Source organism: Bombina bombina, chromosome 1 (genome assembly GCF_027579735.1).
Source record: "Bombina bombina isolate aBomBom1 chromosome 1, aBomBom1.pri, whole genome shotgun sequence".
NCBI classification, from domain to species: Eukaryota; Metazoa; Chordata; class Amphibia; order Anura; family Bombinatoridae; genus Bombina; species Bombina bombina.
In genome coordinates, this window is record NC_069499.1 from 1,142,644,399 (window position 1) to 1,142,660,247 (window position 15,849).

Sequence of the window (15,849 nt, forward strand, 5' to 3'; positions counted from 1 at the left end):
TGACTAGAATGTAAAACATTTAAACAAGAACTGCACAGCAGAGCTAGAGGCTCAATAGCAAGTTTACAATAAACACAATTCACATTCACCTAGATTACGAGTTATGCGTTATGAGTCAAATAGCAGCGTTGTGGCCCATAACGCATAATTTTCTCCAACGCAGCCATTACAAGTCTTGTCGGTATAGCTGTACCGCAAGCCTTTTAGCCTGTAACGCAACGTCAGTCCCGCACTCGTAAAAATTAAGTTTTTTCATGAGATTCCCATAGCGCCGGTATTACGAGTTTTGCATTCTAGCTAAAAAGCGAGCGTTACAGCCTAAAACGACAAGATCTGTAACGCCATCTAAAGTCAGTAGTTTTACGCTGTAACATAAACTAAAGGGTTTATTGGGTGGGGGGTTTTTTTTAGTTTAGGGTCTGGGCAGTAAAAGAGCTAAACGCCCTTTTAAAAATGCCCTTTCAGAACAATGGGTAGCTTAGGTTTTTTTTTTAGATAGTTTCTTTTTAATTTTGTGGGTTTGGGTGGGATGGTTTGTAATGTTAGTGGGTATTTGTATTTTTATTTCATAAGCAGAGCTGATTTCTTTAGGGTAATGCCCTACAAAAACATAATTTATGTAAGAATTTACCTGATAAATTCATTTCTTTCATATTGGCAAGAGTCCATGAGCTAGTGACGTATGGGATATACATTCCTACCAGGAGGGGCAAAGTTTCCCAAACCTCAAAATGCCTATAAATACACCCCCCACCACACCCACAATTCAGTTTAACGAATAGCTAAGAAGTGGGGTGATAAGAAAGGAGCGAAAGCATCAACAAGGAATTGGAATAATTGTGCTTAATACAAAAAAATCATAACCACCATAAAAAGGGTGGGTCTCATGGACTCAATATGAAAGAAATGATTTTATCAGGTAAATTCTTACATAAATTATGTTTTCCTTCATGAAATTGGCAAGAGTCCATGAGCTAGTGACTTATGGGATAGCAATAACCAAGATGTGGAACTCCACGCAAGAGTCACTAGAGAGGGAGGGATAAATAATAAAGACAGCCAATTCCACTGAAAAAAATTAATCCACAACCCAAATCATAAGTTTAATCTTAAAATGAAAAAGAAAAACATAATTTATGCTTACCTGATAAATTTATTTCTCTTGTGATGTATCAAGTCCATGGATTCATCCTTACTTGTGGGATATTCTCCTCCCCTACAGGAAGTAGCAAAGAGAGCACCCATAGCAGAGCTGCCTACATAGCTCCCCCCTTAGATCCACCCCCCCCCCCCCCAGTCATTCGACCGAAGGCTAGGAAGAAAAAGGAGAAACCACAGGGTGCAGTGTTGACTGAAAGTTTTAAAATAAAAATATATATGCCTGTCTTAAAAAACAGGGCGGGCCGTGGACTCGATGCATCACAAGAGAAATAAATTTATCAGGTAAGCATAAATTATGTTTTCTCTTGTAAGATGTATCGAGTCCACGGATTCATCCTTACTTGTGGGATACCAATATCAAAGCTTTAGGACACGGATGAAGGGAGGGACAAGACAGGGACCTTAAACGGAAGGCACCACTGCTTGTAGAACCTTTCTCCCAAAAATAGCCTCCGAAGAAGCAAAAGTATCGAATTTGGAAAATTTGGAAAAAGTATGAAGCGAAGACCAAGTCGCCGCCTTACAAATCTGTTCAACAGAAGCCTCATTTTTAAAAGCCCATGTGGAAGCCACAGCTCTAGTAGAATGAGCAGTAATCCTTTCAAGAGGCTGCCGTCCAGCAGTCTCATAGGCCAAACGGATGATGCTTTTCATCCAAAAGGAAAGAGAGGTAGCCGTAGCACTTTGACCTCTCCGTTTACCAGAATAAACAACAAACAAAGAAGATGTTTGACGAAAATCTTTAGTTGCTTGTAAGTAGAATTTTAAAGCACAAACCACATCAAGATTGTGCAACAGACGTTCCTTCTTAGATGAAGGATAAGGACACAAAGAAGGAACCACAATCTCTTGATTGATATTCTTATTAGAAAACAACCTTAGGAAGTAACCCAGGTTTGGTACGTAAAACCACCTTCTCTGCATGGAAAACAAGGTAAGGAGAATCACATTGTAAAGCAGATAGCTCAGAAACTCTTCGAGCCGAAGAGATAGCTACTAAAAACAAAACTTTCCAAGAAAGAAGCTTAATATCTATGGAATGCATAGGTTCAAACAGAACCCCTTGAAGAACTTTAAGAACTAAGTTTAGGCTCCATGGCAGAACAACAGGTTTAAATACAGGCTTGATTCTGACCAAAGCCTGACTAAATGCTTGAACGTCTGGGACATCTGCCAGACGTTTGTGAAGTAGAATAGACAAAGCAGATATTTGTCCTTTTAGGGAACTAGCAGATAATCCCTTCTCCAAACCTTCTTAAAGAAAAGACAATATTCTAGGAATCCTAATCTTACTCCACGAGTAACCTTTGGATTCACACCAAGAAAGATATTTGCGCCAAATCTTATGATAAATCTTCCTGGTGACAGGCTTTCTAGCCTGAATCAGGGTATCAATGACCGATTCAGAGAAACCACGCTTTGATGATAAAATCATGCGTTCAATCTCCAAGCAGTCAGACGCAGAGAAATTAGATTTGGATGCGTGAACGGGCCTTGGATTAGAAGGTCCCGTCTCATTGGCAGAGTCCACGGTGGAACCGAGGACATGTCCAATAGGTCTGCATACCAAGTCCTGCGTGGCCACGCAGGTGCTATCAGAATTACCGAAGCTCTCCCATGCTTGATTCTGGCAACCAGACGTGGGAGGAGAGGAAACGATGGAAATAAATAGGCCAGATTGAAGGACCAAGGCACTGCTAGAGCATCTATCAGTACCGCCTTGGGATCCCGGGACCTGGACCCGTAACAAGGAAGTTTGGCATTCCGACAAGACGCCATCAGATCCAATTCTGGTGTGCCCCATAGCTGAATCAGCTGGGCGAATACCTCCGTATGGAGTTCCCACTCCGCCGGATGAAAAGTCTGATGACTTAGAAAATCCGCCTCCCAGTTCTCTACTCCTGGGATGTGGATTGCTGAGAGATGGCAAGAGTGATCCTCTGCCCACCAGATTATTTTTGTTACCTCCATCATCGCTAGAGAACTCCTTGTTCCTCCCTGATGATTGATATAAGCTACAGTCGTGATGTTGTCAGACTGAAACCTGATGAATTTGGCCACAGGAAGCTGAGGCCACGCCTGAAGCGCATTGAATATCGCTCTTAGATCTAGAATGTTTATCGGGAGGAGAGCTTCCTCCCGAGACCATAAGCCCTGTGCTTTCAGGGAGTTCCAGACAGCACCCCAACCTAGCAGGCTGGCATCTGTCGTTACAATGAGCCACTCTGGCCTGCGGAAGCACATTCCCTGAGACAGGTGGTCCTGAGACAACCACCAGAAAAGAGAATCTCTGGTCTCCGGGTCCAGATGCAGTTGAGGAGATAAATCTTCATAATCCCCATTCCACTGTTTGAGCATGCATAGTTGCAGTGGTCTGAGGTGTAGACGGGCAAAAGGAACTATGTCCATTGCAGCTACCATGCGTCCGATTACCTCCATACACTGAGCCACTGATGGCCGAGGAATGGAATGAAGAGCTCGGCAAGTGGATAAGAGTTTTAACTTTCTGACCTCCGTCAGAAATATTTTCATTTCTACCGAGTCTATCAGAGTCCCTAGGAAGGAAACTCTTGTAAGAGGGAAGAGAGAACTCTATTTTATGTTCACCTTCCACCCGTGAGATGTCAGAAAAGCCAACACCATGTCTGTGTGAGACTTGGCTAGCTGGAAAGTCGACGCCTGAATTAAGATGTCATCTAGATAAGGCGCCACTGCTATGCCCCCTGGTCGTAGAACCGCCAGAAGGGACCCTAGCTCTTTTGTGAAAATTCTGGGAGCCGTGGCCAACCCGAAGGGAAGGGCCACAAACTGGTAATGCCTGTTTAGAAAGGCGAATCTAAGGAATTGATGATGATCTCTGTGAATAGGGATGTGTAAATACGCATCCTTTAAGTCCACGGTAGTCATATATTGACCCTCCTGGATCAGAGGTAGAATAGTCCGAATAGTCTCCATCTTGAATGATGGAACTTTGAGGAACTTGTTTAGAATTTTGAGATCCAAGATTGGTCTGAAAGTTCCCTCTATCTTGGGAACCAAAAACAGGTTTGAATAAAACCCTAGGCCCTGTTCCTCCTTTGGGACTGGGAAAATCCCCCTCATGGTATGTAGGTCTTCTACCCAGCGTAAGAACGCCTCTCTCTTTGTCTGGTTTACAGACAATCGAGAAATGTGAAATCTCCCCCTTGGAAGGGAGCCCTTGAATTCCAGAAGATATCCCTGGGACACAATTTCTAAAGCCCAGGGATCCTGAACATCTCTCGCCCAAGCCTGAGCGAAAAGAGAGTCTGCCCCCTACTAGATCCGGTCCCGGATCGGGGACTACCCCTTCATGCTGTTTTAGAAGCAGCTGCAGGCTTCTTGGCCTGTTTACCCTTCTTCCAAGCATGGTTAGGTCTCCAGACTGACTTGGATTGGGCAAAATTCCCCTCTTGCTTTGTAGCAGAGGAAGCTGAAGCGGGACCACTCTTAAAGTTCCGAAAGGAACGAAAATTATTTTGTTTGGCCCTCATCTTATTTGATCTATCCTGAGGGAGGGCATGACCTTTTCCTCCAGTGATGTCTGAAATAATCTCCTTCAGTTCAGGCCCGAATAGGGTCTTACCTTTGAAAGGAATGTTCAAAAGTTTAGATTTAGATGACACATCAGCAGACCAGCAGGCCCATTTATCAAAGGGCTTGCGGACCTGATCCGACACTGCGGATCAGGTCCGCAAGACCTCGCTAAATGCGGAGAGCAATACGCTCTCCGCATTTAACATTGCACCAGCAGCTCACAAGAGCTGCTGGTGCAACGCCGCCCCCTGCTGACTCGCGGCCAATTGGCCGCCAGCAGGGAGCTGTCAATCAACCCGATCGTATTCGATCGGGTTGATGTCTGGCGATTCCTGTCCGCCTGTTCAGAGCAGGCGGACAGGGTTATGGAGCAGCGGTCTTTAGACCGGTGCTTCATAAGTTGTGTTTCTGGCGAGTCTGAAGACTCGCCAGAAACACGGCCCTTCAAGCTCCATACGGAGCTTGATAAGTGGGCCTGCATGACTTAAGCCATAACGCCCTGCGTGCTAAAATGGCAAAACCTGAATTCTTTGCCGCTAATTTAGCCAGTTGAAAAGCGGCATCTGTAATAAAAGACTTAGCCAACTTAAGGGCCTTAATTATGTCCATATTTTCCTCTAATGGAGTCTCCATTTGAAGAGCCTCTTCTAGAGCCTCTTCTAGAGCCTCAAACCAGAAAGCAGCTGCATTCGTTACAGGAACAATGCACTAAATAGGTTGGAGAGAAAAACCTTGATGAACAAAAAATTTTCTTCAGGAGAAAATCCATAGGATCTTTGAAAGCACAACTGTCCTCGATAGGTATAGTTGAACGCTTAGACAGAGTAGAAATAGCTCCCTCCACCTTAGGAACTGTCTGCCATGAGTCCCTTATGGTATCAGATATGGGAAACATTTTCTTAAAAACAGGAGGGGGGGGTGAACGGAATACCTGGTCTATCCCACTCCTTAGCAATAATATTTACAATCCTCTTAGGGACTGGAAAAACATCATTGTAAACAGGAACCTCTAAGTATTTATCCATTTTACATAATTTCTCTGGGACCACTATAGGGTCACAATCATCTAGAGTTGCTAATACCTCCCTAAGCAATAAGCGGAGGTGTTCAAGCGTAAATGTAAAGGCCGTCATATCAGAATCTGTCTGAGGAAGCATCTTTCCTGAATCAGAAATTTCTCCCTCAGATAACAAATCCCTCGCCCCCTTCAGAGCATTGTGAGAGCATATCAGATACGGCTACTAAAGCGTGAGACGGCTCAGCATTTTTCCTTAACCCAGAGCTGCCCCGCTTTCCTTGTAAACCAGGCAGTTATGAATACAATCCTCACTGAGGTTTTATCCAAACTGTGGCCATGTCTTGTAAAGTAAATGAATGTGATGCACTAGAGGTACTTGGCGTCACTTGTGCGGGTGTTACTGGTTGTGACACTTGGGGAGAGCTAGATGGCGAACCCTCATTTACTTCCGACTGAGAATCATCTATTGCTCTATTTTTAAATGCTAATATATGTTTTTTATAATTTATAGACATATCAGTACAATTGGGACACATTCTAAGAGGGGTTCCACAATGGCTTCCAAACATATTGAACAAGGACATGTTAAACAGGCTAGTAATGTAACAAGCAAGCTTGGAAAACACTGTAATCAAAGTAAATAACACTTAGAAATAAAACGGTACTGTGCCTTTAAGAGAAAAAAAGCTGCACAAGTTCTGCAAAACAGTGTAAAAAAGCAGTAAACTTAACGAAATTTTTACAGTAGTATCTTACAGCCTTAGTAACTTTGCACAACTATGCAAATAAACAATTAACCCCTTAATGGCAAAACCGGTAAAAAAGACTTTCAGCACCTTGCCACAGCTCTGCTGTGGCGCCTACCTGCCCTTCAGAGCGATTTGTGGGGGAAAAAAAACCTCCTTTACAGCCCTCAAACACAGCAGGAACCTCTAGAGAAGCAGTTGGATGTCTCTAAGGAAAAGAAACTGAGCAACTGAGGCGTGAAAATAGGCCCCTCCCACCTCACTCAATGTTTTGAGGCCTATTAGAAAAACCCTTGAGTGTCTCTTAATTAACCATGTGGGTTAAAACCCTAACACAAGCCACAATGACCCCTTTAGTCCCTTCAAAAAAACGTTATAATTGCATCATTTACTGAACAAACAAAAACGTTTTTTCCTAAGTGTCACCTAAGTGTCACCAGTAACAAATGAGCCCTTCAAGCAAACTGACATTCCTATCCAAGTGTCTGAATACAGCTTACCCTTCCCTCATGGGGATATTGCCAGCCTTTTCTAGAATAAACACAGTCTGTCTAGAAAAATATAGACTTAACATACCTCATATGCAGCTTAGCATGCAAACCGTTCCCCCAACTGAAGTTTTCCTGTACTCTTCAGCCCTTGTGAGAACAGCAGTGGATCTTAGTTACAAAGTGCTAGAATCATAATCTTCCTTGCAGAAATCTTCATCTCTTTTCTGCCAAAGAGTAAATAGTACACACCGGCACCATTTAAAATAACAAACTTTTGCTTGAGAAAAAAAAAACTAACATTTTTGTCACCACACTCGCTCTGCACTTCCTAGTTACATAGAGTAGGCAAAGAGAATGAATGGGGGGTGGATCTAAGGGGGGAGCTATGTAGGCAGCTCTGCTGTGGGTGCTCTCTTTGCCACTTCCTGTAGGGGAGGAGAATATACCACAAGTAAGGATGATTCCGTGGACTTGATACATCTTACAAGAGAAAAAACAAATTATAAGCAGAAGAATCAAACTGAAACAGCTGCCTGAAGAACTTTTCTACCAAAAACTGCTTCCGAAGAAGCAAAAACATCAAAATGGTAGAATTTAGTAAAAGTATGCAAAGAAGACCAAGTTGCTGCTTTAAAATCTGATCAACAAAAGCTTCATTCTTAAAGGCCCAGGAAGTAGAAACTGACCTAGTAGAATGAGCCACAATCCTCTGAGGAGGGGATTTACCCGACTCCAAATAAGCATGATGAATCAAAAGCTTTAACCAAGATGCCAAAGAAATGGCAGAAGCCTTCTGACCTTTCCTAGAACCAGAAAAGATAAATAGACTAGAAGTCTTTCTTAAATCTTTAGTAGCTTCAACATAATATTTCAAAGCTCTAACCACATCCAAAGAATGTAAAGATCTCTCCAGAGAATTCTTAGGATTAGGACACAACAAAGGGACAACAATTTCTCTACTAATGATGTTGGAATTCACAACTTTAGGTAAAAATTTAAATGAAGTCCTCAAAACTGCCTTATCCTGATGAAAAATCAGAAAAGGAGACTCACAAGAAAGAGCAGATAATTCAGAAACTCTTCTAGCAGAAGAGATAGCCAAAAGGAACAATACTTTCCAAGAAAGTAATTTAATGTCCAGAGAATGCATAGGCTCAAACGGAGGAGCCTGTAAAGCCTTCAAAAACAAATTAAGACTCCAAGGAGGAGAGATTGATTTAATGACAGGCTTGATACGAACCAAAGCCTGTACAAAACAATGAATATCAGGAAGATTAGCAATTTTTCTGTGGAACAGAACGAGCAGAGATTTGTCCTTTCAAGGAACTTGCAGACAAACCCTTATCTAAACCATCCTGAAGAAACTGTAAAATTCTAGGAATTCTAAAAGAATGCCAAGAGAATTTATGAGAAGAACACCATGAAATGTAAGTCTTCCAAACTCGATAATAAATCTTTCTAGACACAGATTTACGAGCCTGCAACATAGTATTAATCACTGAGTCAGAGAAACCTCTATGACTAAGCACTAAGCTTTCAATCTCCATACCTTCAAATTTAATGATTTGAGATCCTGATGGAAAAATGGGCCTTGAGATAGGAGGTCTGGCCTTAACGGAAGTAGCCAAGGTTGGCAACTGGACATCCGAACAAGATCCGCATACCAAAACCTGTGTGGCCATGGTGGAGCCACCAGCAGTACAAATGAACGCTCCATTATGATTTTGGAAATCACTCTTGGAAGAAGAACTAGAGGCGGAAAGATATAAGCAGGTTGATAACTCCAAGGAAGTGACAACGCATCCACTGCTTCCGCCCGAGGATCCCTGGACCTGGACAGATACCTGGGAAGTTTCCTGTTTAGATGAGAAGCCATCAGATCTATTTCTGGAAGCCCCCACATCTGAACACTCTGAAAAAACATCTGGGTGAAGAGACCACTCTCCCAGATGTAAAGTCTGGCGACTGAGATAATCCGCTTCCCAACTGTCTATACCTGGGATATGGACTGCAGAAATTAGACAGGAGCTGGATTCCGCCCATGCAAGTAACCAAGATACTTCTTTCATAGCTTGAGGACTGTGAGTCCCACCTTGATGATGGACATACGCCATGGTTGTAACATTGTCTGTCTAAAAACAAATAAACGGTTCTCTCTTCAGAAGAGGCCAAAACTGAAGAGCTCTGAGAATCGCATGGAGTTCCAAAATATTGATTGGTAATCTCGCCTCTTGAGATTTCCAAACCCCCTGCGCTGTCAGAGATCCCCAGACAGCTCCCCAACCTGAAAGACTCGCATCTGTTGTGATCACAGTCCAGGCTGGACGAACAAAAGAGGCCCCTTGAACAAAACGATGGTGATCTAACCACCAAGTCAGAGACAGTCGAATATTGGGATTTAAGGATATTAATTGTGATATCTTTGTATAATCCCTGCACCATTGGCTCAGCATACAAAGTTGAAGAGGTCTCATGTGAAAACGAGCAAAGGGGATCGCATCCGATGATGCAGTCATGAGACCTAAAACCTCCATGCACATAGCTACTGAAGGGAACGATTGAAACTGAAGGTTTCGACAAGCTGAAACCAATTTTAGACGTCTTGTCTGTTAGAGACAAAGTCATGGATACTGAATCTATTTGGAATCCTAAAAAGGTTACCCTTGTCTGAGGAATCAAGGAACTTTTTGGTAAATTGATCCTCCAACCATGTCTTTGAAGAAACAACACTAGTTGATTTGTGTGAGATTCTACAGAATGTAAAGACTGAGCACGTACCAAGATATTGTCCAAATAAGGAAACACCGCAATACCCCGCTCTCTGATTACAGAGAGTAGGGCACAGAGAACCTTTGAAAAGATCTTTGGAGCTGTTGCTAGGCCAAAAGAGCAACAAATTGGTAATGCTTGTCTAGAAAAGAGAATCTCAGGAACTGATAGTGATCTGGATGAATCGGAATATGAAGATATGCATCCTGTAAGTCTATTGTGGACAAATAATGCCCTTGCTGAACAAAAGGCAGACTTTGAAACCTATTCTGTACCCTTGAGAAACGATGTTCTGAATCCAATGATTTTGGATTGAATTGATCCAAACATCCTTGTAAAATCTTAGTCTGCCCCCTACCAGCTGCGCTGGAATGAGGGCCGCACCTTCATGCGGACTTGGGAGCTGATTTTGATTTTTTAAATGGCTTGGATTTATTCCAGACTGGAGAAGGCTTCCAATTGGAAACCGTTCCCTAGGGGAAGGGTCATGTTTCTGTTCCTTATTTTGACAAAAGTTTAGAAAACGGTTAGCAGCCCTAAATTTGCCCTTAGCTTTTTTACCCTGAAGCAAAAAAGCTCCCTTCCCCCCAGTGACAGTTGAAATAATAGAATCCAACTGAGAACCAAATAATTTATTACGTTGGAAAGAGAGAGACAGCAACGTTGATTTAGAAGTCATATCAGCATTCCAAGATTTAAGCCATAAAGCTCTTCTAGCATAAATAGCTAAAGACATATACCTGACATCAATTCTAATGATATCACAAATGGCATCACAAATGAAATTATTAGCATGTTGAATTAGCTTAACAATGCTATACACATTATGATCTGGTACTTGTTGTGCTTAAGTTTCCAATCAAAAATTTGAAGCAGCAGCAACATCAGCCAAAGAAATAGCAGGCCTAAGAAGATGACCTGAACATAAATAAGCCTTCCTTAGATAAGATTCAAGTTTCCTATCTAAAGGATCTTTAAAAGAAGTACTATCTGCCGTAGGAATAGTAGTACGTTTAGCAAGAGTAGAGATGGCCCCATCAACTTTGGGGATCTTTTCCCAAAACTCCAATCTATCAGTCGGCAAAGGATACAGTTTCTTAAACCTTGAAGAAGGAGTAAATGAAGTACCCAGTCTATTCCATTCCCTAGAAATTACATCTGAAATAGCATCAGGAACTGGAAAAACCTCTGGAATAACTACATGAGGTTTAAAAAACGAATTTAAACATTTACTGGTTTTAATATCAAGAGGACTAGTCTCCTCCATATCTAATGCAATCAACACTTCTTTTAATAAGGAACAAATATACTCCATTTTAAATAAGTATGAAGATTTGTCAGTGTCAATATCTGAGGCAGAATCTTCTGAACCAGATAGATCCTCATCAGAGATAGATAAATCAGAATGCTGACGGTCATTTAAAAAATCATCAAATTTATGAGACGTTTTAAAAGACCTTTTACATTTATTAGAAGGTGGTATAACAGACAGAGCCTTCTGAATGGAATTAGAAACTAATTCTCTCACATTAACAGGAATATCCTGAACATTAGATGTTGAAGGAACAACAACAGGTAATGGATTACTACTAATGGAAATATTGTCTGCATTTGAAAGTTTATCATGACAACTAACACAAACTACAGCCGGAGGAACAGTTACCACAAGTTTACAACAAATGCACTTAGCTTTGGTAAAACCGACATCAGGCAGCAGGATTCCAGTAGTAGATTCTGAGACGGGGTCAGATTGAGACATCTTGCAATATGTAATAGAAAAAATAACATATAAAGCAAAATGATCAATTTCCTTATATGACAGTTTCAGGAATGGGAAAAAATGCAAACAAAATAAGCCTCTGGAAACCAGAAGCAAAATGAAATAAGGACTTAAATAATGTCAAAAATCTGGCGCCAAGTATGACGCCCACAACTGACAAAATATTTTTGGTGCCAAGAACGTCTACAACAAACACAAGCATTATAGATGACGCAACTATGTGAAAACTCTCGGTGCCAACTAAGACGCCGGAAATGCCGAAATTACGTCAACAAACGTAATTCTCGCGCCAAAAATGACGCAATAAATTATAGCATTTTGCGCTCCCGTGAGCCTAACAGCCCGCAATTTAGAAAAGAGAGTCAATTTGAAAATTTTCAGGTAAGAATTTTTTTTTTTATTATTATATTCATTTCCCAAAATGAAACTGACAGTCTGAAAGAAGGAAATATACTGATTAACCTGAATCATGGCAAATATAAGTACAAACATATATTTAGAACTTTACATATAAAAGTGCCAAACCATAGCTGAGAGTGTCTTAAATAAAAGAAAACATATTTACCAAAAGACACTCATCTACATAAAGCAGATAGCCAAACCAGTACTGAAACGAGAATTAGTAGAGGTAATGGTATATAAGAGTATATCGTCGATCTGAAAAGGGAGGTAGGAGATTAATCTCTACGACCGATAACAGAGAACCTATGAAATAGATCCCCGTTAGGATGACCATAGTATTCAATAGGTAATACTCCCTTCACATCCCTCTCTCATTCACTGCACTCTGAGAGGAACCGGGCTTCAGCATGCTGAGAAGCACATATCAACGTAGAAACAATGTTAATTTCGTCGACTAAAACTAGACTAAAATGAGTATAAAAGAAATTCTGATGACTAAAATACGACTAAAACTAAAATGGCATTTTAGTCAAAAGACTATGACTAAAACTAAATCAAAATTTGCTGACAAAAACATTTTATGCAAAGTTTTGTAATCAATCCATATCAAATTACTGTTCTTTTGTCAAATTTATTAAACTTAATTTTAATACATTTTAAGATAAATCAAGACATGTTATATACCACAACAGTTAAATCTCTATTGCATGTTCAAACCTTAATACCATAAATAAAAACAGGTTAATAAACCTTTACTCTAGGAGTATATAATGAGTTTGGAAGTTCTAGACCAGTGCTAATATTATTGCCGAAAATGTTTAGAATTTGTGAACAATCAATTGATTCTTCCTATAGAAATAAGCATAACCCATGAGTATGGGTTTAAGTTATGCTGTGCCTGTGCTAGCTGAAGAAACTTTTTGTTGTGTTGAGTTACTTGATACTTGTTTTAATTAATAACAGAGAACTGTTAAAAGTTTTTATATTGGGCAATACAGTTTACAGTTTTTTTTTTATATTTTAAAGTTGCACTTCTGTTTGTTTATGAAACTTGGTTTTATTTAATTTTAAGTTTAATAAAGATGTTATATATCACAACGGCTAAATCTGTGTCTGTATTGCATGTTTAAACCTTAATACCATAAATAATAACAGGTGTAATTTTACTCCTGGAGTATGTAATCAGTTTGCAAATTATAGAGACATACTTAAATAATGTATTACACCATAACTAAACCACTTAGATTTTAGTCGACTAAAATCTATTGGAGATTTAGTCGACTAAAATCTACTGGAGATCGTCGACTAAAACTAGACTAAAACTAAAGCAATTCAGATGACTAAAATACGACTAAAACTAAGATGGCATTTTAGTCAAAAGACTAAAACTAAGACTAAATTGAAATTTGCAGTCAAAATTAACATTGCGTAGAAATCTAGCACAAACTTACTTCACCACCTCCATAGGAGGCAAAGTTTGTAAAACTGAATTGTGGGTGTGGTAGGGGGTGTATTTATAGGCATTTTGAGGTTTGGGAAACTTTGCCCCTCCTGGTAGGAATGTATATCCCATACGTCACTAGCTCATGGACTCTTGCCAATTACATGAAAGAAAGGCTCTTAATTGCCATTGGTAGTTTATTCTAGATTAGGTTTTTGATTTTGGGGTGTTTTTTTATGGGTATTAGAATAGAAATATTTTTTTTTATATTTGATAATTTGTTATTTTGTGTAATGTATATTTTTAGGGGGTGTTTTTTTGTTTTGTTTTTAGCAAAAGAGCTGTTTAACTTAGGGCAATGCCCTACAAAAGGCCCTTTTAAGGGCCCCCCAAAAGGCCCTTTTAAGCGCTCTTGGTAGTTTGGGGGTGGGGTGGGGGTTTGTTTAGTGTTAGGGGGTGTTTGTATTATTTTTTTTAGCAAAAGAGCTGTTTAACTCAGGGCAATGCCCTACAAAAGGAGGCCCTCTTAAGGGCCCCCAAAAGGCTTTTTTAATTTGGGTTAGTTTTTTTTTTTTTTTTTTTTTTTTTAAAAAGGGTATTAGAATAGGAATAATCTATTTTTTTTATAATTTCGTTTTTTTTGGTATGGTAGTTTTTTTTTTATTTTTGTATTGGTAGGTTTTAGTGTAAGGCAGGTTAGGTTTTATTTCACAGGTAAGTTTGTATTTATTTTAGCTAGGTAGTTAGTAAATAGTTAATAAATATTTTCCATCTAGTCTACCTAGTTAAAATAAATACAAACTTACCTGTGAAATAAAAATAAAACCTAATCTAGCTACAATGTAACAAAGTATTTAGTTTTAAAATAGGAATTAGTTAAAAATTGTAAATTTAATTTAGATCTAATTTCATTATGTTAAAGTTAGGGGGTGTTAGGGGTTAATATAGTTTAATTTAGGTTGTCGCGATGTGGGGGGATAGCGGTTTAGGGGTTAATAGGTTTAATTAGTGGTAGTGATGTGGGAGGCCGGAGGTTTAGGGATTAATAACTTTATTTTGTTGCGGCGATGTTAGGGTGCAGCGGAATAGGGGTTAATAATTTTAGTATAGTGGCGGCGAAATCGTGAGCGGCACATTACGGGGTTAATAGTTTTATTTAGGTGGCGGCAATATCGGGAGCGGCAGATTAGGGGTTAATAACTGTAGGCAGGTGTTGGCGTTGTCAGGGGCAGCAGATTAGGGGTGTTTAGTTTAAATTGTATTTTCTTTTTCCCCATAGACATCAATGGGGCTCATTACAGAGCTTTTGTTTCCCCCGATCGCTGGTGTCAGACTTTTTTTTTTGCCGGCTCTCCCCATTGATGTCTATGGGGAAAGCATGCATAAGCACATCAAAATAACGCTTGTTTTTGCTGCGGTATGGAGCACAAAATCTCCATATCGCCCGTGCAAGCCGGGTTTTTTTTTTTTTTAAAACTTGGCCTTGCTATAGGGGGTTAAATAATGCTACTTTTGTTGCATTCTTTACTTTACCTATAGCGCTCAAAACTCGTAATCTAGGTGTATGTTAGGAAAGTGTTCAGAGGAATAAGCTTCTAAAGAGGTTTGAGAGACACAGAACGCTCCATAATTAGTGAAAAACTACAACCATAAGGCTATACACCCCCAAAAAGAGCTCTTGATGCAAGGGAAAAAACGTCTCTAAAAAGCATAATAGAAAAACAGCAAGGTCACGGAGCGCTAACTTGACACCAAAAAGAAGAAATAACGTACGGAAGAACAGAGTGCACTAAGAAACTGACATAAACCACATTGATAAAAATACTAAAGCGAGCAAAAAAAACAAAAAACACAAGCTCTCGACTAGCCGTGTGCAAACACAGCAGACAGACATGTACAAGCACTACCCCAACAAAAAGAAAACACACAATTTTTTTTTAAAAGGGGATAGACCCTTATAAACTTAAAAGGAGCCATAAAAAACAAATACACAATTAATACAGTAAGTTCCCTACTTACAAACCTTCAAGTTGCGAACTTTCAAAGATACGAACATGTGTTTGCATGTCAAATCACGGAAGTTAGTTCCGTGTCTGCCGGACATTGTCACATGCGGTTGTGCTGCTGTGTACTTTACTGTAATTACAGCTTGCCCTCCATCTCCTATTGCTAATGATCCTTCAGCTCCACCATCTCCCATCACTCCCTTCTCCAGTCAGTAACTTGCCTGTTCACACTATGCCAGCCCCTGTAAGCTGTTTTACTATATAAGGTAAGATTAAAAATGTTTTCTTTACAGTATTGTGTTTTCTTTTGTACTACTGTACTGTAATTTGTGTGAAAAGTATTATAAAGTGAGGTTTATAATACTTTACCCACAAATTACAATACAGTTGGACTTACGAACAAAGTGGACTTACAAACGTGCTCCAGGAACGGAACTCGTTCGTAAGTAGGGGACTTACTGTAGTGTCCCTAGGCTACAG

At 40.0% G+C, this 15,849-nt stretch overlaps 1 protein-coding gene across 4 annotated transcripts in view; it reads right to left on the reverse strand.

The window, feature by feature from the left end:
* The window catches only part of STAT3 (signal transducer and activator of transcription 3), a 600,544-nt gene that overhangs the window by 358,428 nt on the left and 226,267 nt on the right, over positions 1 to 15,849 (reverse strand). The gene's annotated exons all lie outside the window — the stretch shown is intronic.